The 20,162-nt window shown below is 27.2% G+C and overlaps 1 protein-coding gene across 5 annotated transcripts in view; it reads right to left on the reverse strand.

The window, feature by feature from the left end:
- The window catches only part of LOC107436941 (cAMP-dependent protein kinase inhibitor gamma), a 94,028-nt gene extending 79,161 nt beyond the window's left edge, over positions 1-14,867 (reverse strand). Inside the window, exon 1 of one of the 5 annotated variants that reach the window (XM_071177437.1) lies at positions 14,717-14,867. The gene's annotated coding sequence lies outside the window, so the exon portion shown is untranslated. The remainder of the gene's footprint in view (positions 1-14,716) is intronic. The other 4 variants (XM_043049895.2, XM_071177438.1, XM_071177439.1 and 1 more) reach the window with 4 other exon arrangements.
- Between the last annotated feature and the right edge of the window lie 5,295 nt (positions 14,868-20,162).

A 20,162-nucleotide genomic window follows, 5' to 3' on the forward strand; every position in this document is an offset into this window, starting at 1 on the left:
TATATATATATTCATGAATATTTCGTTCACCAAAACTGATGACAAACTCAAAATTGAGCAATAATGTGTCAAAATAGCTCCGAAACGAATATAGTCAAATATGAAAATCTCATGTATTCAAAACTGAAATAGCACATATATACTCTTTTTTGAGCAAAATGCATAGTCTCAAAATTTGTTTGTGTTGGTGGAAGTGAGGTAATGTGGTGGGAGGAGTGTATGAGAGAGATGTTCCTTGGATGTTGGGAAGATTCGAACCAAGGACTTCTGGGTTCGTAGTAGAAACTGCATGGGAACCGAAAGTTTTAAAAAACCATTGACTAGCCCTTTTTAAAACGTTAAATTTGTATCAAACAATATTAAATGAAATAAACTTTACAAACAATTTTAGAGACAGCTTTCAGCTTTATTAATTTGCTTATTAAGTAAAGAACCAATTAGGAAAAATAATGACTCGAAGTAAAATGATAGCAAACATAATAATGCTGATTCTTGAATTCTTGTATATAACAGTAATGAAAGAAACTGTTGTTTTAACCCGATTAAATAAGAATATAAAAAGCATTTTCAAAAGATACATAGGGTATCTTAAATATACATAAAATATAAACGTTAGTCAGACGAAAAGAAATAACTCTATATTTTACAATCGAATAAATACAGAAACACTAACAAGAATCATGAATCACGAATTAAGCATATGCAAAGAGCGTCAGACAAAATGTAAAGTAAATTTTTGACAAAATGTCAGGCATTGTCAAAATAATTTTTTGTGTGCATAATCTGAAATTTTTAAAAAAATTAATTAAATATTTCCTGATGTCAAAATAATAATTTTTCTAAATGAATTATTTTTAAATTATTTATCTCTGAAGATATTAAAATATTTGTGTTTGAAGATATATAAATTATTTATCTTCGAATGTTAGTAGGAGAATCAAGAAATCTAACTGACACTGATTAGTTTGTGTTTTGTCCATAAATCAAAAACTTGAAATAAATTTTTAAAATTACGAAAAACGAAGAAAATAATATTTAGCTGAATTTCAAATAAAGCTATATGCGATGTAAGTCTTTAAAATACACTTTAATAAGGCACTTATAAAGATCTCGGACAACATTTTTCTGACGAAAAGTTTTAAACAGTCAGCAAATTTTTGCAAATGGATCAAAATTAAATTATTTTTAGTAATATATTTAAACGTTCGTGATTCCAAGTACTAAATCTTAAAAAATTAGCAAGAAGAAAGGTTTGTCATAATTCAGTATTAGAATTCTTAAAAAAGCTATTAGACACCCTATTGCTTTAGCTTCATACATCTTAAAAAAGGAAATAGCTTTTTTAGTAGTCATAAAATTGGAAGTGCGTCTTACTTTAACTGCTTTTTTTTAAAATCGATTTGTTTTTACAAGTTATAAATACTAAGACCAGCTGTAAAAAATTGCGTTCTTTGAAAAAAAACCGCATTTCAAAGTTTCAAGAATTTTTTGCAAGGATATCCTTACGTAGAAAGCAGTAATAACCTTTATATAATATTATGCTGTCAAAAATGTTTTTCCTTATTTAAGTATTGAAAAAGGCACTAAAACGCAAAAATTATGTTTTACTGAAAATCTTTTACTTTAGTTTAAAATAATTTGCATAATTAAACTATTTTTAAGGTCAAATGAACATTATTACTTACACAAGTTTTTAATCATTCTAAACAGCATTGTAATGAAATGTAATTTTGTTTTGGAACTTAAAGTCTAATTTTGATGAAAAAAGAAATTTAATATCTTGTTTAGGCACTGACCACATTTTTTTCTTGATTGCTGACAAAAATGAACAAACCGGAAGAGAAAAACATCAGCAACTCCTTAAGTAGTTAGTTTTTTTTCCTCATAATTAAGAATTTTCGGAAAAGGTAATTTTGTCTATTTAGGAAGTTAAATGTCTAGCGTAAGTGTTTAACGTGTCTCTCCAAGCGAAAATGAAAAAGTAAGTGAAAAATCAAAGAGAAGAGAAGCAAAGAGAAAAATCACCAGTAAAAAATAAGCAATCATGGTGTTTACGTAATATTTAAATGGTCCCAAAATTAAAAAAAAAGAACATATCTGATTTTTTTAAGTACACACAGCGATCTAATTTAAAATTTCTTTTAATACAGAAACCCAACACAAAGATTTACACAGTTAAATCTTCTTAAAAGCAATAACTATAAAGGCAGGTCACACAGTTAGACGATAAGTGGTAAAGATGAAGCATAAAGGTGGCAAATTCTTATAGTTTTGCGTTAGGATGCGCAAAGGCGATGTGCCCATTTTTAATTCAAAAATTTTATTCACCATGCATTGCTAAATAATTTTTTTAAAAAATAAATCCTTATTTTTCATTTTTTGGGGGCTGCGGTAGTTTAGTAGTTAAGACACTGAGCTGCTATTGTGAAGGACTGAGGTTTGTTCCCAGACGGGGCTTGGAACCCACCCAGCTTTAGATCGATGGGTAGCAGTTTGTCTGAGAAATAAGGGCACTGTTACATTGTTCCTATCATGGCATTATTCACGAAATTGCAGAACTTTTATGTTCGTAACACCCAGACTCACAATGATCTGTTGCAGGAATGTTTTTATTTATTTTTTTCAGTTTCAGATGAAATTTTAAAAGGTTTTCACGGTACAATTCACGGTACAATTTAAAAGCGTCTATTCCTTACGAGAACATCAAAACAAAAAATCTCTCTTAATGGTTCCGTTAAGTATTACTGATTTTAAAGGAAAGATTCAGATTTATTGAAAGAAACTATCATAAAATTCACTATATCAGAAAACCTGGAAATGTTCGAAAAATGTATAAACCTAAAAAAAACAAACAAAAATGATGTATGACAAAAGAAATGTTGAAAGAAAAATTCGGGGAAATTTTGGAAAATTTCTTGTTTTTTCAAACGCGATGGGGAAATTCAAGAGGTTCAAGACAAAATATTCTATCTAACATTATGTTAAATTAGAACAAAAAGAGTCTAAGGAGTTAGTGTAGTAAGAATTCTGAAAGAAAATTTTTTTTTCTTTTCAAAAGATTTATCTTATTGATAGTTACCTGTTTCGAAAGAAAAGAAAAATCATTATTAAAAATGCTAAAAACTTCTGAAAAATTATTGCAAATATCGTTAAAATATTTGTAAGAAAATTATAAAAATAAAAAAAAAGTACACTGCATAAGACTTTTTGTATCGGCACATATTATACAGCAATTTTTACAGTAATATTCATTTAATTATAGTAATTTAGTGATTTTACGGTAACTATTATGTAAAATTACTACATATTAGGTTTTTTGTTTCGTAACATTAGCCAGTAAAAATGGATTTTACGGCACCCTGTGTGCCAGAACTTTTTACCATAATTTGATCCGAAATGTTTTTAGGGTAATCAGTGCTGATATAAAGAATACTTAAAAAAATATTTTGAATTATTTTCCGCTTATTGTAAAAAAAAGAACTAGGTAAAAGTTATTAGTAAACTTATTGTTAGTTTTTTGAGGAAAAAAAAGGACTGCATTTGAACGCAAAAAAGCGTGAATATCTTTACATGCCTATTTTCTGAAAAGACAAATCCAAATTTTAGGGCTGAGTGGCGCCAATTTAAATAAAACTAATACTAGCTTTATTGAATACTTATTAGGTGTTTGGTTTTGACAAGATGGAATCTTTCAGAAATTTTACGAACAAGACAAAATATTTTTGCATCTTGCATTTATTTTCCTCTTTAATTTTTTAAAACAAAAAACTAGTTGAAGAAGGTTTAAATTAAGAAAAACTAAGAAATTTGAGAGAAAACTTGAAATATAACAATAATTTTACTATTCAATTCATAGAATAATAGTTTAGGAATACCATCTCGGTGCGTAAAAGTAACTGTAGATAAAAACCAAATTAACTAAAGAAGAACTATAAAGATGAAATTCATAAAAACATAATGGATTAAGTACAACAATTTCTTTTACTATTTATTAAAAGTGTAAAGCGAATAATTTAATATTTGTTTCAGATTATAAAAAAAGAATAGTTGGAAATAGAATTTAATATTATTTTAAATTGAAAAACTTCAAATGATTTCGAAATACAAAGTTGCATTTCAGAAAATGAAATATGTCCCCCCCAAAAAAAATATCTCTAAATTAAAATTGATAAGATAATTATCCTTATCGAAACTCTAATACAAGTATAAACATAAAAATATTTTATATGACGCAAAAAATATTTGCTCATTTTCCCCTGGCATAAATTGGTACCACATGATATTTGGTACGAAAAGTATTTTCTATTCTGTTTTGTTTATACATTAGCAGTGATCAATCATCCATAACTATGCTTATTACCCATATCACTTCAATATTCTACGTTATATTATTAAAGAAAATTAACTATTTAAGATTTGATTGATTACATTTTATGCAGTGGTCCGCGTATAGTTGTAGCAATCATAAAAAAAATGTTTCGTTTGGTGATAAAAAATTATGCAACACGCTATCAATGTATTAAATATAAGTTGGTGTTATTTTTTTAAAAAAAAGAAAAGTACTATCCGTGAAAGAGATAAATTTCTAACTCTTTCAGTAACAGTAAAAACAATGATTATGATAATAGGAAAAACAAATGGCAATGATAGTAAAAAAAAAGTTTAACAAAAAAAATAATAAACAATAAGAACAGATTTAACTGAGAAAACAATGTTTTTCTAGTTTAGCAAAGATAAAATCTACTTATTGTTAAAGACATTAAAGTAAAACTTAAAGTGAGATAGAAGTAGCATTGTACTTTTTGAAGTTAGATAAGATAACACAGTTTAGTTTTATATTATGAGAATATTAGCTAAAATTGTTTAAATCATAAAGCAAAACTTAGGAATTTGAAGAAATACCCTCGTATTACCTTAAAAGCCAAATTACTAAGAACTCTCGCCAATTTTTTTTCCAGCTCTCATGAGGAATAAGTTTTCCGTTGCATATTATTTTTATATTTCTCTACTCTCATAAAAATTGAAGAAGTGTAAATTTCTTTAAAACTTATTGAAAACAAATTATTTAGTGACTATAGATTAAGATTTAAAAAGAGAAAAAGTCTTTTTTTAAATATTTAAATAATCTTTTGCTTCATTACTGGAGAAAAAATTAACAGTTTTGTTTTTGTTGAAAAAGTATATTTGTTAAAAAAATTTCTGATTTTAAAAAGTACTGGTTTTAACAAAACATTAGCATATTTTTCAATCTATCACTAAAAATTTTAATTTTGAAAATGATCTTCATTTTGTCGGCATGTATTGCAACAACATTTCACAGTATCGATAATGCTTATCCATTAAGAAAATGAATAAAGATTTTTTTAATTAGATAATGTGTCTGAAAATTTTAAATTATTATTTATGTAGTATTAAGCTTTTTCGAATTATGCAAGTCCAAAATATTTGGTTTCTAAAAGATAGATTTGTATAGTGCGACGAGCTCTTTGCTTTCGCTTACAGCTCTGTATTTCCGTTTATGTGGTCGAGGCTTGATTTGTAGCTGAAGGTGGTAGATAAGTTAGAATCGGTTTGTGGCTAGGAAAAATTTGCAGAGTTCTAAAAGATATTACTTAGATATTTGATAGAAAAAAAGGGTAAGTAGTAAAAATAAGTTTATAAATCATACAAAGAACAGAAAAATATTGTTACATGAATTTGCACAAAGGTTTAGTCATTCAGTCGCTAAGTATTCGCACAATATTTTTTTTAAAATTTCAATGCAATCAAAGAATCTTAAATATACGGAAATATCACAATATTGTGGCCGTGGTAGCTCAGGGGATACAGTGCTCGCCACGCAATGAGGTAAACCAGATTCGAATCCTAGCGATGGCTGGTCGATACGAATTGCTCACCCAACTTGTACCAACCCCACTGCTGACGTAAATCATCTGCAGTGGTAGGCGGATCATGGGTTAGTGTCCTCTTGCCGTCAGCATAACCGCAAGAAGTTTTCATAGTTTTCCTCTCTACGAAACTCAAATACGGGCAAAACGCTTTCAACAAAGACAGATTTCTCAAGATACTTGATCCAGAAGTTCCCTTGTTTTCTGGATTGGGTTCAAAATTACAAGGCTGCAGAGTTAAACATTGGTAATCTTAAAATCAAAATTGGATCTGCTGTTCAACGACAGTTATAAAATAAAATAAAATATTGTGAAACGTATATTAGTAAAAACTTGGACTAAATTACAAAGCAGTGATATACCAAATAAAATATTTACTTTCAAAAACTCCATAAAACGCTTTTTTTCTACTAAAATATTCTATCCCGTAAAGTAAATTACCTTATTTTTCAAGATATATCAATAAATTCAATATTTAACACAAAACTTAAAAAAAATGGAGTAAATATTTATATTTTTCTTTTCAAATAATTTTCTCGGAAAAAAAAGATTTTATTGTAGCAATCGGTGGCGAAGATAAACAAAATTAAAAAGAGAAGCGTGTTGGCTTTTTACTTCCTGTAAACAGATTTTACGAGCTCTGCATCTAAATATGGGTAAGCACACACACAGAAAGAAGAGAGTATTTAAACTTTCTTTTTGTTTGAGCAGATTGCTCTCCCCGAATAAACTAAATAAACACTAAAAAAGTTCGTTAATGAAATATTACCTTTCGCAATATTTTCCTTAGTATATTCCGTAGTATCTTTCCGGGTTTAATTTATTTGACTGAAAACTGTCATTGAAATTTTTTTTTCAATTTAAAGCAGTTTGCACAAACTAAACAACATTATATGTACTATGTATATTGATATTGTCCTGTTAAGACTCAGCGTCCAATGTTTTGGGTGCAATTTTATTACTTAGTACTATTTTAACCTTTTCTCTTTTTTTAACATTTCCTGTTTGTATGTATTTACAAAGCTGTTATCTATGTAAAAAGTATATTTGTATCGATTCTTGCTGGTCAGAGTATTTAATTGCAGTAAAAATTGCAAGAGGGTAAGAAATTAGATTCAAATAACCTTTTGGACAGTTTAATGACATTTCTCACAGTTAATCTTATTAAGAGTGTAATAAATTTCATTTCACAACTAAAATGTGACAATATACACTATAAAAATATCCTACCCTGAGAAAAAAGTTTAGCAAAACTGATCATGTTTTTGACTTTATGGGAGCTCTGAAACGTTCGGTAATTTTTATCGAAACACTTTGGTAATGATTTTGGTAAAATTAACAATAAATTATGGTTTTATATTGTGCGTTAAAATTCGGAAATGAGGTAAAGTTTAGTAATTTTATCATGATACCTTAGAGAATGGCATAAAAACCATTTATTCGGTTAAAATTTATTTTTCAATTTTGTATTTCTTAACTAAATGTGTGGTTATAAGAACTAAGATATTAAAAATCAGTATATTCGGTAAATCGTTATCGTATGAATGGAGAAAACTAACAAATGAATGGCTTAAATATCGTATAGTTCGGTTTTTATTACCAGAATTATGTGTTTTTTTTTACCAGAATTTTTTCTCTGTGTACAATATGCAAAAGTTGCTTTAAGTCAAAATTTATCATTTCCTTCATAATAATTAAAAATAACTATAATATTAATTCTGTTTAATTAATTGAATTATTTTTAAGTAAAACATTTTATCGTATTTATGAGTTTACTCTCTTCTATATTTCTAAGTAAAAATCGTTTTTCCTACCAGTTTTAAATCTAGGGTCACCGTTAACATTAAATATTTGAATAATAACTGAAATTGTTTTCCAGTAACTATCTACATTTTTCGAAATATATGGCTGTGGTTACATTAAATAATATATAGGTGGATCCAGGTCAAAAAACTTTATATGCTTGAGACATGTAAAAATTCCGATCAGCCATTCTTACCTTTACATGACAACCGGGCATGTAAATAACAATTTGTAATACCATAATATACCGATTAAATTTCGACAAAAATAGTCAAGATGTCGGATAGGGAGATTCGGACGGAGAAACTAATAATAGGGAGAATAGAGCAAAAATGCAGGAAATCGATTGATAATCTCCTACGCTTAATTATTTTAGTAAAATTTCTATATAAATGAATTAGTATTTCATAAATTCGAAGCAAAGTTAGCTTAGTTTATCCCATTTTTCAACTCAAGTTCATTTTTATTGAAAAAAAATATTACCTTAAAAATTTTATAATAATATTGTTCTGCATTTATTGCTAGGCTTATTCATGCTCAATAATTCTTTGTTAATAATGCCGAATTGTTATGATTTATAATTAAAAATAAACGAGTTGATGCAGATGAGTAGTCAATATTAATTTTGTTTGTCAGATTTAATAATAAGTGTACTTTCACATGTTTTCAAAGAAGTGCAATAAAAAAAGACGTTCCGGTATAGACAAGTTTATTCGAACCAGCATTTTTCTTACTGGGATGTCTGGTAGGGTAAGTAAATATTTGAACCCTATATGGAGCAACTATCTGATGCAATATAGTTTAATTATCGATAATAATATGGATCAGCTATCAACTGTAATATGGATCAAGTATCAACAATAAAGCGGATCAGTTATTAAGTGTAATATGTATTAATTATTAGCCATAATACTGATCAGTTATCAACTGTAATATGAAGCAATTATGAGCCATAATTTTGATCAGTTATCAACAATAATATAGTTCAATTATCTGATGTCACGCGAAGCAATTATTTATCATACACATAAAATATCAGTAATCAGACGATGGAAATATCAGCAATTTGCATAATATTGGAATACATAAAATTGGAATCCATAGAAAACTTAAAGTGAAGAGCTAGGTTGAAAAGCATCGCTAAATGACATTTCAGTGAACTTTTAATAAGGAGGTTTAGAATGTATAGAAGCAATAGGAAGCTGTTTAAAAATACATAACATCTATTCAACCAGCCATGCCCTTAAACATAGAAAATCGAGCAATTTCAAAATGCAACTTAACATGATGTTCAATTTAGAGTTAGGGAGAGAACATGTTTATTAAAGATGCTGCCATGCATCAGATTTCTCTTTCAATTTCTTCCAAAAGAAATCTTTGTTTTGATAAATTAATGATTGAAAAACGTAATGCTACTATATATTTTTTTAAATAATTCGATAGACTGAAGAAGTATACAGGCACGCATGCGCATGAAATAATGTGCTCAAATAATATTCACGCTGATTTATTTTAAAACATACATAACTTGTCCGCTACTTTATGAAAAAGATTAAAATTAGAATGGAATCAAATAACTTAAATTATTTTTGATATATTAAAAAGAGAATATTATAATAAATAATAGTTTATGAAACAAAAACTTATTCTTTTAGCTTATGTTTCAGATTTGATATTAAAATTGTTAAAATGCTTTCTTTTTTACAAATTCCATTTTCTAAAAGATTTTCGTGGTAGTCACATAAGAAAAATAAAAGAACGGTAATTAAATATTCTTTTGTCACAAAATGCGTTAATTTCATGGATGGTGGTTTTCTTATTATCTTTTCTAAAATATTCTGAAAGCTTAATAAATCGACTTTTATCTCTACATCCCATTTTATGCACCGTTTAGTTTAATTAATGAATAATTACATGAATTTAATTCATGATTTTTCGAACTTTATGCTAAATTATATTATTATTCTGTGAGATTAGCTACATTATCGCATTTTACGACAAATGCGCCAAATATTTTACGCTAAATATTTTGCTCATAACCATAGAAACTATTAATTATTATAGATACTTATTTTTTAAGAAAGATAATAATTTTTTCTTAGTGACAAACTAGTCAAGCATATATTTATTTTGACATCACATTTTACACTATAAAAAATAAAATGCATTTTCGCTTCCGAATAAAAAAGAGTAAGTATAGAGAGAAAAAATTTTTTAATTACAAAAATGCTTGAAAAATGGTCTTTACTAGGTGTTACAAAAATAAAAATCCTCGCTATTTTTATTATAAGAATTAAATATTTAGGCCCATGAAGAAGTATATAAATAAATAATTGAAAGTAGAAACTACACAGTTTCATTTACATGTCAAGAAAACTTTTAAAATACAAAAACAAATTACAGAATGTAAAATAATTTCGAAAACTTTAATAAGACATATAATTTAAAAGCTAAAATTGCATATTTTTACGAAGTAGTACTTAATGAAGGAAATTATATTTATAAAGTATATAATTTTTAATTTCAAAAATGTATGTTCTTAAGCATTTTTTAAAGAATAATATTAAGTTTTTAATTATATTATAATTGCACATAAAGCACAGAATAAACATTATTAAATTAAGTCCAATTGTTCTTCTTGTTTCCGAATGGTTTGATTAATAAAATATTTTATGCCATTGTTAGATTTAGTGACTATAAAATTTCCTTTACAATCGTATCATTCTCTCTTAGAGTTAATTGGAAATGGAATATACACGTACTCAACTTTTGATACGACGCCAGGAAAAGGACAGGAAAATTTCTTTTTCACTTTTTGTAACAGTTATAAATAATGAAATAGAAAAAATGCCATCTCACAGTCAAATTATAACTGAAACATAGCTTTCAAAGTTCATAGAAAAAGAAAAAAAAAGAAGAGACTTTTACGGAAAGAATAAAAAAAACTTTTCAATTTAATACACACGGAATATGAATTTCAGGAGATCTTAAACTGTGAAATTATTTTTTAAACCAGAAAGTGCGTTGAAAGTATGTTAGAAACATAAAAAGAATAGTCAGATTTTAAAAAATGGCAGTTTTTAAAGAATATTTTAATGATTTCAATGATGCCCTCCCAGCAAGATCAGCAGGGGTCTGTAGAGAAGAAATTTGGGTCCGTTAACGGACCCTTCACAAAATATTTTAATTTATAAACGGACTCTTCACAAAATAATTTATCTTTTAATCGAACCCTTCACAAATTTGTTTATCTTCATTATTGTTTTGCTAATCGAATAAACCCTTCCCAAGGGGGTGGGGGAAAAGAAAGACAGATGTAAACGAACTATGTCTTGTCTTCGGCAGACGATTCTTCCATTATTCGTCCGAAATTAACATTCTGCGTTCTGCAGTATAGGCTAAATATCAAATACTTGTCTGTTACATCTCTAATTTAGAAGCAGCAATTGGCTATTTTTGAAAATTAAATTTTTTTAAAATTATAATTTTACAGTGCTGAGCATTGTATCAATTTACATTCTTAAAACTCCTTGAAAACGTTTGCATAGCTTTCGAAGTTCATAGAAGAAAAATAAAGAAGAGACTTTTACGGAAAGAATAAAAAAAAACACAAAAAAAAAACTTTTCAATTTAATACACACGGAATATGAATTTCAGGTTTCTTCAAAGAGATTTTAAACTATGAAATTATTCTTTAAACCAGAAGTGTGTTAGAAACATAAAAAGAAATACCTTTAAAATATATTTTTTAAGCTTTCATTTCAGTTTTTATGGCTTCAAGATAATCTTGTCTCAACTCCTGTTAAAAACTCTGATCATTACCCTAGCCATAATTTTAATTGATACCCGAACAGTCCTCATCGATTCCAAGTAACAGACACTCAATTATTGCCCAATAATTTTGCCTCAATTTCAATTAATACCCTATAATTCTTCCGTTATTCCAAATAATACTTAGTATTTCTGCCTCAATTCCAATCAATGTTCAAGCATAGAATGATATATCTAATCATTCTGCCTCATTTTCAATATAATTACCTTATAATTCATGACTTAAATTGCAATAAATACCTCATAATTCTGCCTCAGATTTAATAACTACCCAATAATTTCCATTCCAATTCTTATTAAAGCCAATGCTATTGGGCGCTAAAAATCGCTATTGCTACATATTTTCGGGATGTTAATGCAAGTTTTTTAATAACTATCTTTATTTAAAATTTCGTGTTAGAGAAATCAAATAGCACACACCAAGTTTAGTCCCTTTTTTTACGCATATTAATTAATATTTGGTGGGATCAGAGATTCATAAATTAACGAAGAGTTTTTACCTGAAATATTTTATTTCAGAACAATGTTTTATAATTGCGAAAAAAAAATTATATATTGTTCAAAATAGATGTATTTTATACACGTAAAATATCGTTGTGGTAAAAAAATTAGTTTTTTATTGCTTAATAATTTTTTATTATTTATGCACATTTAATTAAATGACTATTGCTTATGACTTAATTATAGATAATAAAATTATTATTGAGTTAGTTAAATTTTTATTATTTATGTAGAATTACTACTACTTCATTCATATTTTTGGATAGTCTAATAATATTATTCGCATGATATTAACTGACTAATAATTATTCAGGTTACACCTATAATGATTTGCTTAATTGTGCATGTGTGTGATTATGATAATATATTTAAATTGTGGTAACTTTTTTTTACCTGGCGGAAGTAATTAGGAAACCCTGATTGCCTGTATAGACCTTGAGTATCAGTACATTTTTAAAAACTATAGAATGCAATAGTGAGTAAATTAAAACATGTAAATCAATCTAATAACTAACGCAACATTGTAAAGATATATTAAAATTCATCAAGCATTAGAGTTGACATTTTGCCATTATTACAATCTTTAAAAATAAAGAATAATGATTTTTTTCTAAATATATTTACGTAGAAAAGATGATCCTAATTTTTGTGTTATTTTTACTTAAAAAATATTAATTATTAGAATGTCCTTCCAAATTGAGATAAACACAGCATACTTCGTACTAATAAACATAAATTTGTTACTTTTTCCAAGAAACATAAATTTGCTTTTTATAAATTTGCTACTTGCTTAAGAAACATGATTTTGCTAATTCTAAGAAGCATAAATGTTTCTAAGAAATATAAATGCTTGCAAAAAACATAAATGTTCTAAGAAACATAAATTTGCTATTTGTGACTAATACTCTTTTTAATACGAGGGACAATATACTAAGAGATTCTTTCCAAAGCACTTCGCACTTTTAAATATAAATAGTAAAAAAATTAGAACTTATTTATTCACAGATTACTCAAAAAGAGCAAAACAATAATTAGAATCCGAATGCATTTTTATTGTTGAAAAAGTAAAGCATATAATTGATGATTTATTAAAAATTACATCACTTGCGAGAGTTCTCAAATTTAAGGATGCATTATAAAACAATTCTAAATTTTATGACACAATGTATTACCAATTTTTGCTCATCTTTTTCCACAAAGGGTTAATGAACAACCTTTCTCGGGCCGAAGGAGAAAATATTTAGTTTTCGGATTAGCTATGTTTTCCGCATGAGTTGGCTTTCATATCAATAGATATTAACTTGATTAAACTTCAGAGTATTATAAACAGTATCGATTCGTGTTACAAATTTGTATGACAAAACTGATAAAATATAATTTTAAGCAGGAGAAAAAAAAATTAGTTTTCGGAAGATGTGAGCAAAATGAGTGAGCAAATGAGTAGCACAATGAGTTTGATATTTATATCAATAGATAGTAACTTAAATTTCAGAGTATTATAAACAATATCAATTTGTTTTAAAAATTTAAAAGACAAAAACCAGCAAACACAAAATATTTCAATAGCATATGTGCATGATATATTCAAATTAAAAATCATTTCAAAGTTCAGATTCATTGACAGCTTTAAAATAATAATAGATTTCTAACTTCTGCTGAAAAATTAATTAGAATCTTTCTTTACTGTGCGAAAATTTCTTATAATTCGAAATTTTTTTAAATAAGTTTTTCAACTACATTTCTCAAAAAACTATATTGAAAATTTGATTTTGTTCCTCGACATTTTAGTACTTCAAAGCTATAATTTCAAGGTTCATTGACATTAGTTTGAAAAACAGTTATAAAATTAATAGCAATATTTATGTTGGTTTTTCTAGTTAATTTTTGGCTACCAGGATGAAAGACCACACATTGACCATTCGTGGGCCACTAATTGGTTATCACTCGACATCAACTTGTGCATCTAAAAGTTCCTAAGATATTTTTGTATATTGTTTTTAATTTTTTTAAAGAAAAACTAAATAAAAAAAAGTACATATGAAACCTACTAAAAAGTTTTAAGAAAAACGTATAGATATTTTAACAATATTTATTTTAAAAACTAAACTTTTCAACAAACCACACACACAAATGGAGAAAAAAAAGAAAAATATAAATTTAAATACCAGTAATAGATATAATTAACAGGAAGAAATTTTAAACGTTTTTCGGAAAACGCAAAATAACTCCTCTAACGTTAGAACTTAGCATATAAAGTTAGTTTTGATGACGTATGCGCATTACAATTTTCCTTTTGTTTTGTACCAAATAAAGACTTTTTAAAAAAATATTATTAACATTAATTGTTGATAGATATAAACATATATATTTTCATAGAATATAAATAACATATAATATTCATTCATTGAAATATGAAATTGTTCCACAAATTATTTAATGTAATTTTAAATAAATATTTCTCCACAGAATACGAACAAAAAGACAACGAAAAATAACTTAATATATCAAAATACTTATTTCACCAAAGGTAAATATATGGAATTTAAGTAGTAATTTTCTAAACATGATATGATTTATTTATTTACTTTTTTTGTATCCTTTTTTGAATATAAACATAATTTTTTGACACCATTTGACAAAGACAAAAAAAATGCATTGCATACAATGGGTTATTTATATAGTAAATTGCATACCTAGAAAAATCAGGTAATCCCGATTAAATAAACTTGTTTGAGATTTATTCAAATCTGAAACAGTTCTATTTATTCCACTCACACTGCAGCTATCTAGCAATTTGTCCGGGGCATATGCACTGGACACTGTCGACTGTGGGTAAAATGTAGCGCAGCGCCATCTGCAGGAAAAACGCTGAGTCAGATACAGTAGCTTGGGAGAAGAATTTGAAAAATGCTTGATTTATAGTTCTGAAATGGAACAAAAGTTAATTCTTTAACTTTATACATTTTCCCCGTATTTTTTTTTCGTTAGCTATCTGTTAAAGCTCCCAGTATGGGGAAAAGAAAACGTTCAAAAAATATTTTACGATATCGATTTAAAAAAAAAAAAGGATTTTAACCCCGAATGCTTTTTTCTCTTCAGTCAATTCATAAAAGTCAGACGAAAAATGTTTGTGACAATGTTGGATAAAATATTCATTGAATTTGTTTTGCCTTTAAGCGTTATTTGAACATACTTAAACCAACGATTGGCATGCATCATGTATGAATTGAGGTTCATACGTATAAAATCTGGTGGAAAAAAAACGATATTTTTTACAGCTAGTATTAAAGATTACTTTGCGCTCGTTTTTGGAGACTTGAGCCAGATAATATTTAATACAAAGTATTTTTTGCAATCGCAACCCTTAATATTTACTTTTGGTATTTTTGTCCTGAAGGAAATAAAAAAGTAGACAGATTAGGATTCGTTATTTATTAAATAATAATAAGAAAACAAGTTCGTTATTGAAATCTGTTGAATCACTGAGGAAGGCGGCATGAACAACATGAAAACTAGCAGGAGTGGCCATTAAATTTATGGTGTTTCCTAAGAACCGCCTTTCAACTCCTTTCTGTTTCTATCTGCAATCAAACAGGCGGTGATGTTTTTATTCCTGTTATTTCTTAATAGGCCCCAATGCATGAGAGGATTAAATCAAAAGAATTTTAACGCACTATGGGTGTTTAGTAATGACAACTCCTTAGGTGTCGTTTTAGAGTCCTTGTTAAAAATGACGTTAAAAAATTCACATATGAATTCACAAACTAATCTTAAAGCGAAAACAAAAAAAGCTGTCGAAAATTACCAAAAATTACTGAGATGCAGAAATTAGCAATGCAGAAATTATCAGAGGAATCAGAGGAATTATTAAAAATAACTTCAAAATTAATCAAGCAAAAAAGTCGTCTTAAATATCTTTTTTTTTTATTTCCTCTTCCTCACAAATGTTTCCATGCATTTCTATGGTGCTTTTGTTTATATCTCGCTGAAATAATATTTGACAACTCCTAATGTGCATAATTTGTTTGATTTTATTTTAAACGAAAAGTTTTGATAGAAGAACTGAGTATTTGGATTACCAAAGGTTATGATAAAATAACACTTTGTATGTTATTACAGTTCATAGTTCACTTTAATTAAATATAAACGTCTTGAATTTTCAGATTTGAATTTATAAGTGATTTCCAAACTTTGTTGTATTAAAAAGAATTACAAAATATGTAAGATAAGCGTGAAATGAATTATAAAAAAAAGGAAGCACTTTTATCAGATATAAAGCCAGAGTTGTTTCAAGCCTCAGTTGTTTGCTAGTATTAACTCAAAACAGCTATGCTTGTTTATTCGTAAAGTCTAATTAAAATATTTTTCAATTTTTAATATTTTTATTGCCTATAACCAAAAGATGCTGATGATTTGAAAAATTAACGGACAACGAGTGGGGATAAGAAGTTACTGTATGATGCATTTTGCTAACTTATCCTTGAAAAGTTAATACGTTTTTGACTTCCACAACCTGTCAGATCATTCCAACTGTTAAATTGAGCCATGGTGTTGTTACAATTTACAGTTAGACTTAGCCAGTTAGAAGCCTTATCCGTGGAAAAAATTTGTAATAAATTTTTAAAATTTGGGTTTATTAACTAGTTTCCTAAACAGAGCTCAGCAAACCATGAATTTCCATATCTTCCCATTTTTATTTTCCATGTAATTGATATTACTCTTTGGGACACTCGGTTAGTTTACAAGAGTTTTTTTTCCTGTTTTTTTAACTCAATCAGAATATATTGAAAACCTTTTTTTTTTTAAATAATATGAGGAATAATAAAATAGTATATGATTTTAATTAGTACATCAATACATCGTAAAAAAAGGAAAATAAGTATTTGAAACATGTATGAATGAAAAATGTAATAAAGACTATAAAATTTGAAAGTTAGAAAATAGTTATCAACAATATAATGTTAAGAAATTCATGCAAAGTCAGAAAAAAAAATTGGATTTATTTTGCATTTTAAGGCATGTAAAAGCTATCAATTGTTTTTTCAAAACAATAAGAATTTTGCTCAAGGAATAATTCAGATTATTTCTGAAAAAAAAAATAGATTCTCTAATAGTAAATTAGTTATTAAGATAATAAAAAGTTTAAAAAAACTGTTATAGTTTAAAAGAACTGTTTTAGTTAAGTAAACTATAGTTATAGATAAAAAAAACTGTTAACAGTTTAAAAAAACTGTTTTAAGTATTTTATTTATTTTGCATTTTACAAGAAAAATCTATTTAAGCTTTATTTCTAAATTACTTTATTTTAATTTTTAGTTATTCATTTGTTTAAAATGGCAGCTAACAATATACCAAAGAATGAACAAAAAAATTTAATATTTTTTTCATAACAAAATATTTTTTTCATAATAACATTTTTTTCAAAGCAAAACATATTTTATTTATTTTCAATTTTCAAAAAGTCAATGTTTACTTTTTTTTTAATAAAAATTTGTTTCGAAAATAATTTAAAAAAAAAAAAAACGAATTTTTGTTGTTTTAATTACTAGCATCCCTAATAAAAGGCAAATCATTTATAAGAAAATTTAAATTCCGAAAAACAACCCACGTATGCATTTATTATATGCAGTTTCAAACATTATACTTAGCATTTCAAAAATCAATCATTTCTTAAAGTGATGAACTAAAAAGACCTAGCTCACCATGTTTAAAATGATGCTCTTTTCATCATTTTGAGAAAACTCTTACTATTCATCACTTTGATCAAAATGATGAAAAGAGCATTTTCATATCTTTCTAATATCCTCCGGGAATCATTCTCATTAAGATTTTTTTAGATGGCATATACTTTTTTCCCTTACTTCTGAGTTGGATTTTAAATTAAGATATTGATGCAACTTTAAAATATAATTCGATTTTGTTTGTTAACAATTTATTATATTTTAATAAAGTAAGCGAAAGACTTCTAACAAGAAACGTATCTGAAGTCTTTGTTTTAAATTATTAAAAAATAAACCAGATCAAGTGAATAGCATAAATCTCTTGTTAGACGAAATTTTTAAAATATAGCATAAAACTCTTGTTAGACGAAATTTTTTTAATTAAATATAGGAGTTGATGATGTTATGATGATAGAGTTAGTGAACTTTATTATCGATTCACATCTATTGTTAATTTAAAAACCATTGAGTCAATACTAAATTTAGAAATGTATACTTGCAATCTGTCTCCGTTTCAATTTCTACTATTAGTTCACACTCTCTCTTTACATCTTATTCAAATTTTCAGTCGTTAATGAAATATTTTTTATTTATTTACTCAAGTTCAAAGACATTTTTTTAAACTTGTAGCGTATGACACTTGATGTTAATACAGTTTTTTTAAATATTAATTCATTTATTAAATTTAATTAATTAATTTTAGTTTTATTTGAATGAAACTAATAGTTATATGATGGTATTAAACATTATAAATAATTATCAAAAATTATTTTCTACGCGGAATTATCTTTGGATAAACGAATTTTATAATTGTTTTCAAAAATTTTTCATTTCGCCTAAATGTTTCAAGATGTGGTGAAATTCTCAAAAAATAAAATTAATATCGAAGGATCCAAACTTTAAACCACTCTCCCAACCAAACTATTAGAACTATATTTTCCAGATTGAGCAGCTAATAATACTACCATATCACTTATACTATCCTGAGCATCAACAGTACATAAGATAAAAGGTAGTACTGTAGATTATGCAGTAATGTATCTAGGACGAAAACTCTTCGCAGCAGGTCAAGCATATGTCGCCTTGAGTCATGTGAAATCATTGGATGCACAATTGAAGAACTGGACTGCTCAAAACTCACTGGAAAGATTCCTTGCAATAATGAAACATTAGATTGTTGTTGTAGCTCATTTACGTCGCACTAGAGCTGCACATTGGGCTATTGGCGACGATCTGGGAAACCTCCCTGAGGATGATCCGAAGACATGCCATCACAATTTTGATCCTCTGCAGAGGGGATGGCACCCCCGCTTCGGCAGCCCGACGACCTGCACGCGAAGTCGAGCACTTTACGGTAGAACAGTTTAACGAGGACCAATGCCGCACACCCTCGGTTCCTACGCAGACTGATTCCAGTGGTCACCCACCCGCACACTGACCGCAGCCAGTGATGCTTGACTTCGGTGATCTGCTGGGAACCGTGTCTTAACGATCAGTCCACTGCGGGACATGACACATTAGAAGAGACTGATAGAATGCGAAATTATAGACCACCATTAGCTTCATAAATTAAAAAAAAAAAAGAAAAAATAGAAAGCGAATAAATAGTAACAAATCAAAATTATAGTCCAACACCATTCATAGAAAGGAAATTTATAAGGAAATTAGCTTTCTATTTTACCACTTTATAATGTGATTCTGTCATATGTATATACATATTTATATGAATTGGTATTATTTACTAAAATGTAACTTAAATAAACATTTTCTAAAAAAAAGAAGAAAGAACAGAAAGCGAATAAATAGTAACAAATCAAAATTATAGTCCAACACCATTCATAGAAAGGAAATTTATAAGGAAATTAGCTTTTTATTTCGCCACTTTATATATGTGATTCTGTCATATGTATATACATGTTTACATTAATTGAAATTATTAAATAAAATGTAACTTAAGTAAAATTTTTCTCTGTTTCTAAGTAGGAATTGACTTTAAATATTTTTATATATTACTTGTTTAGTCTTGGGATGCAAATTATTCAAATAATCTTGCGTCTCGGACGAACTGAGATACTGTATTTTGTTTTCACTAAGCTCATAAAAAGTCCATATATAAGAACCAAAAAATATATAGACTATGTTCTGAATTTTATATTCACGAATTTCAATTCGGCTCGATTGGAATACACCGCGAATAGTATAAATTTTGAGATTTACCGCGAGAATTCTTAACTAGAAAAATTGGCTGAAAACTCGAAGCTTGGCATCTGTTTTTCAAGATGCACAAGGTAATAATGTACTGTTTGTCTGAGAAAAATGTAAAAGGAAATTGAAAATTTTTCTTTCAATATGCGGTACACGCTCTGACAAAATATTTTTAGGTGCTATTCTTAGAGTGAAAATAGAATATGGTAGCACT

This window comes from Parasteatoda tepidariorum, chromosome 2 (assembly GCF_043381705.1).
Source record: "Parasteatoda tepidariorum isolate YZ-2023 chromosome 2, CAS_Ptep_4.0, whole genome shotgun sequence".
In the NCBI taxonomy this organism is placed as follows: domain Eukaryota; kingdom Metazoa; phylum Arthropoda; class Arachnida; order Araneae; family Theridiidae; genus Parasteatoda; species Parasteatoda tepidariorum.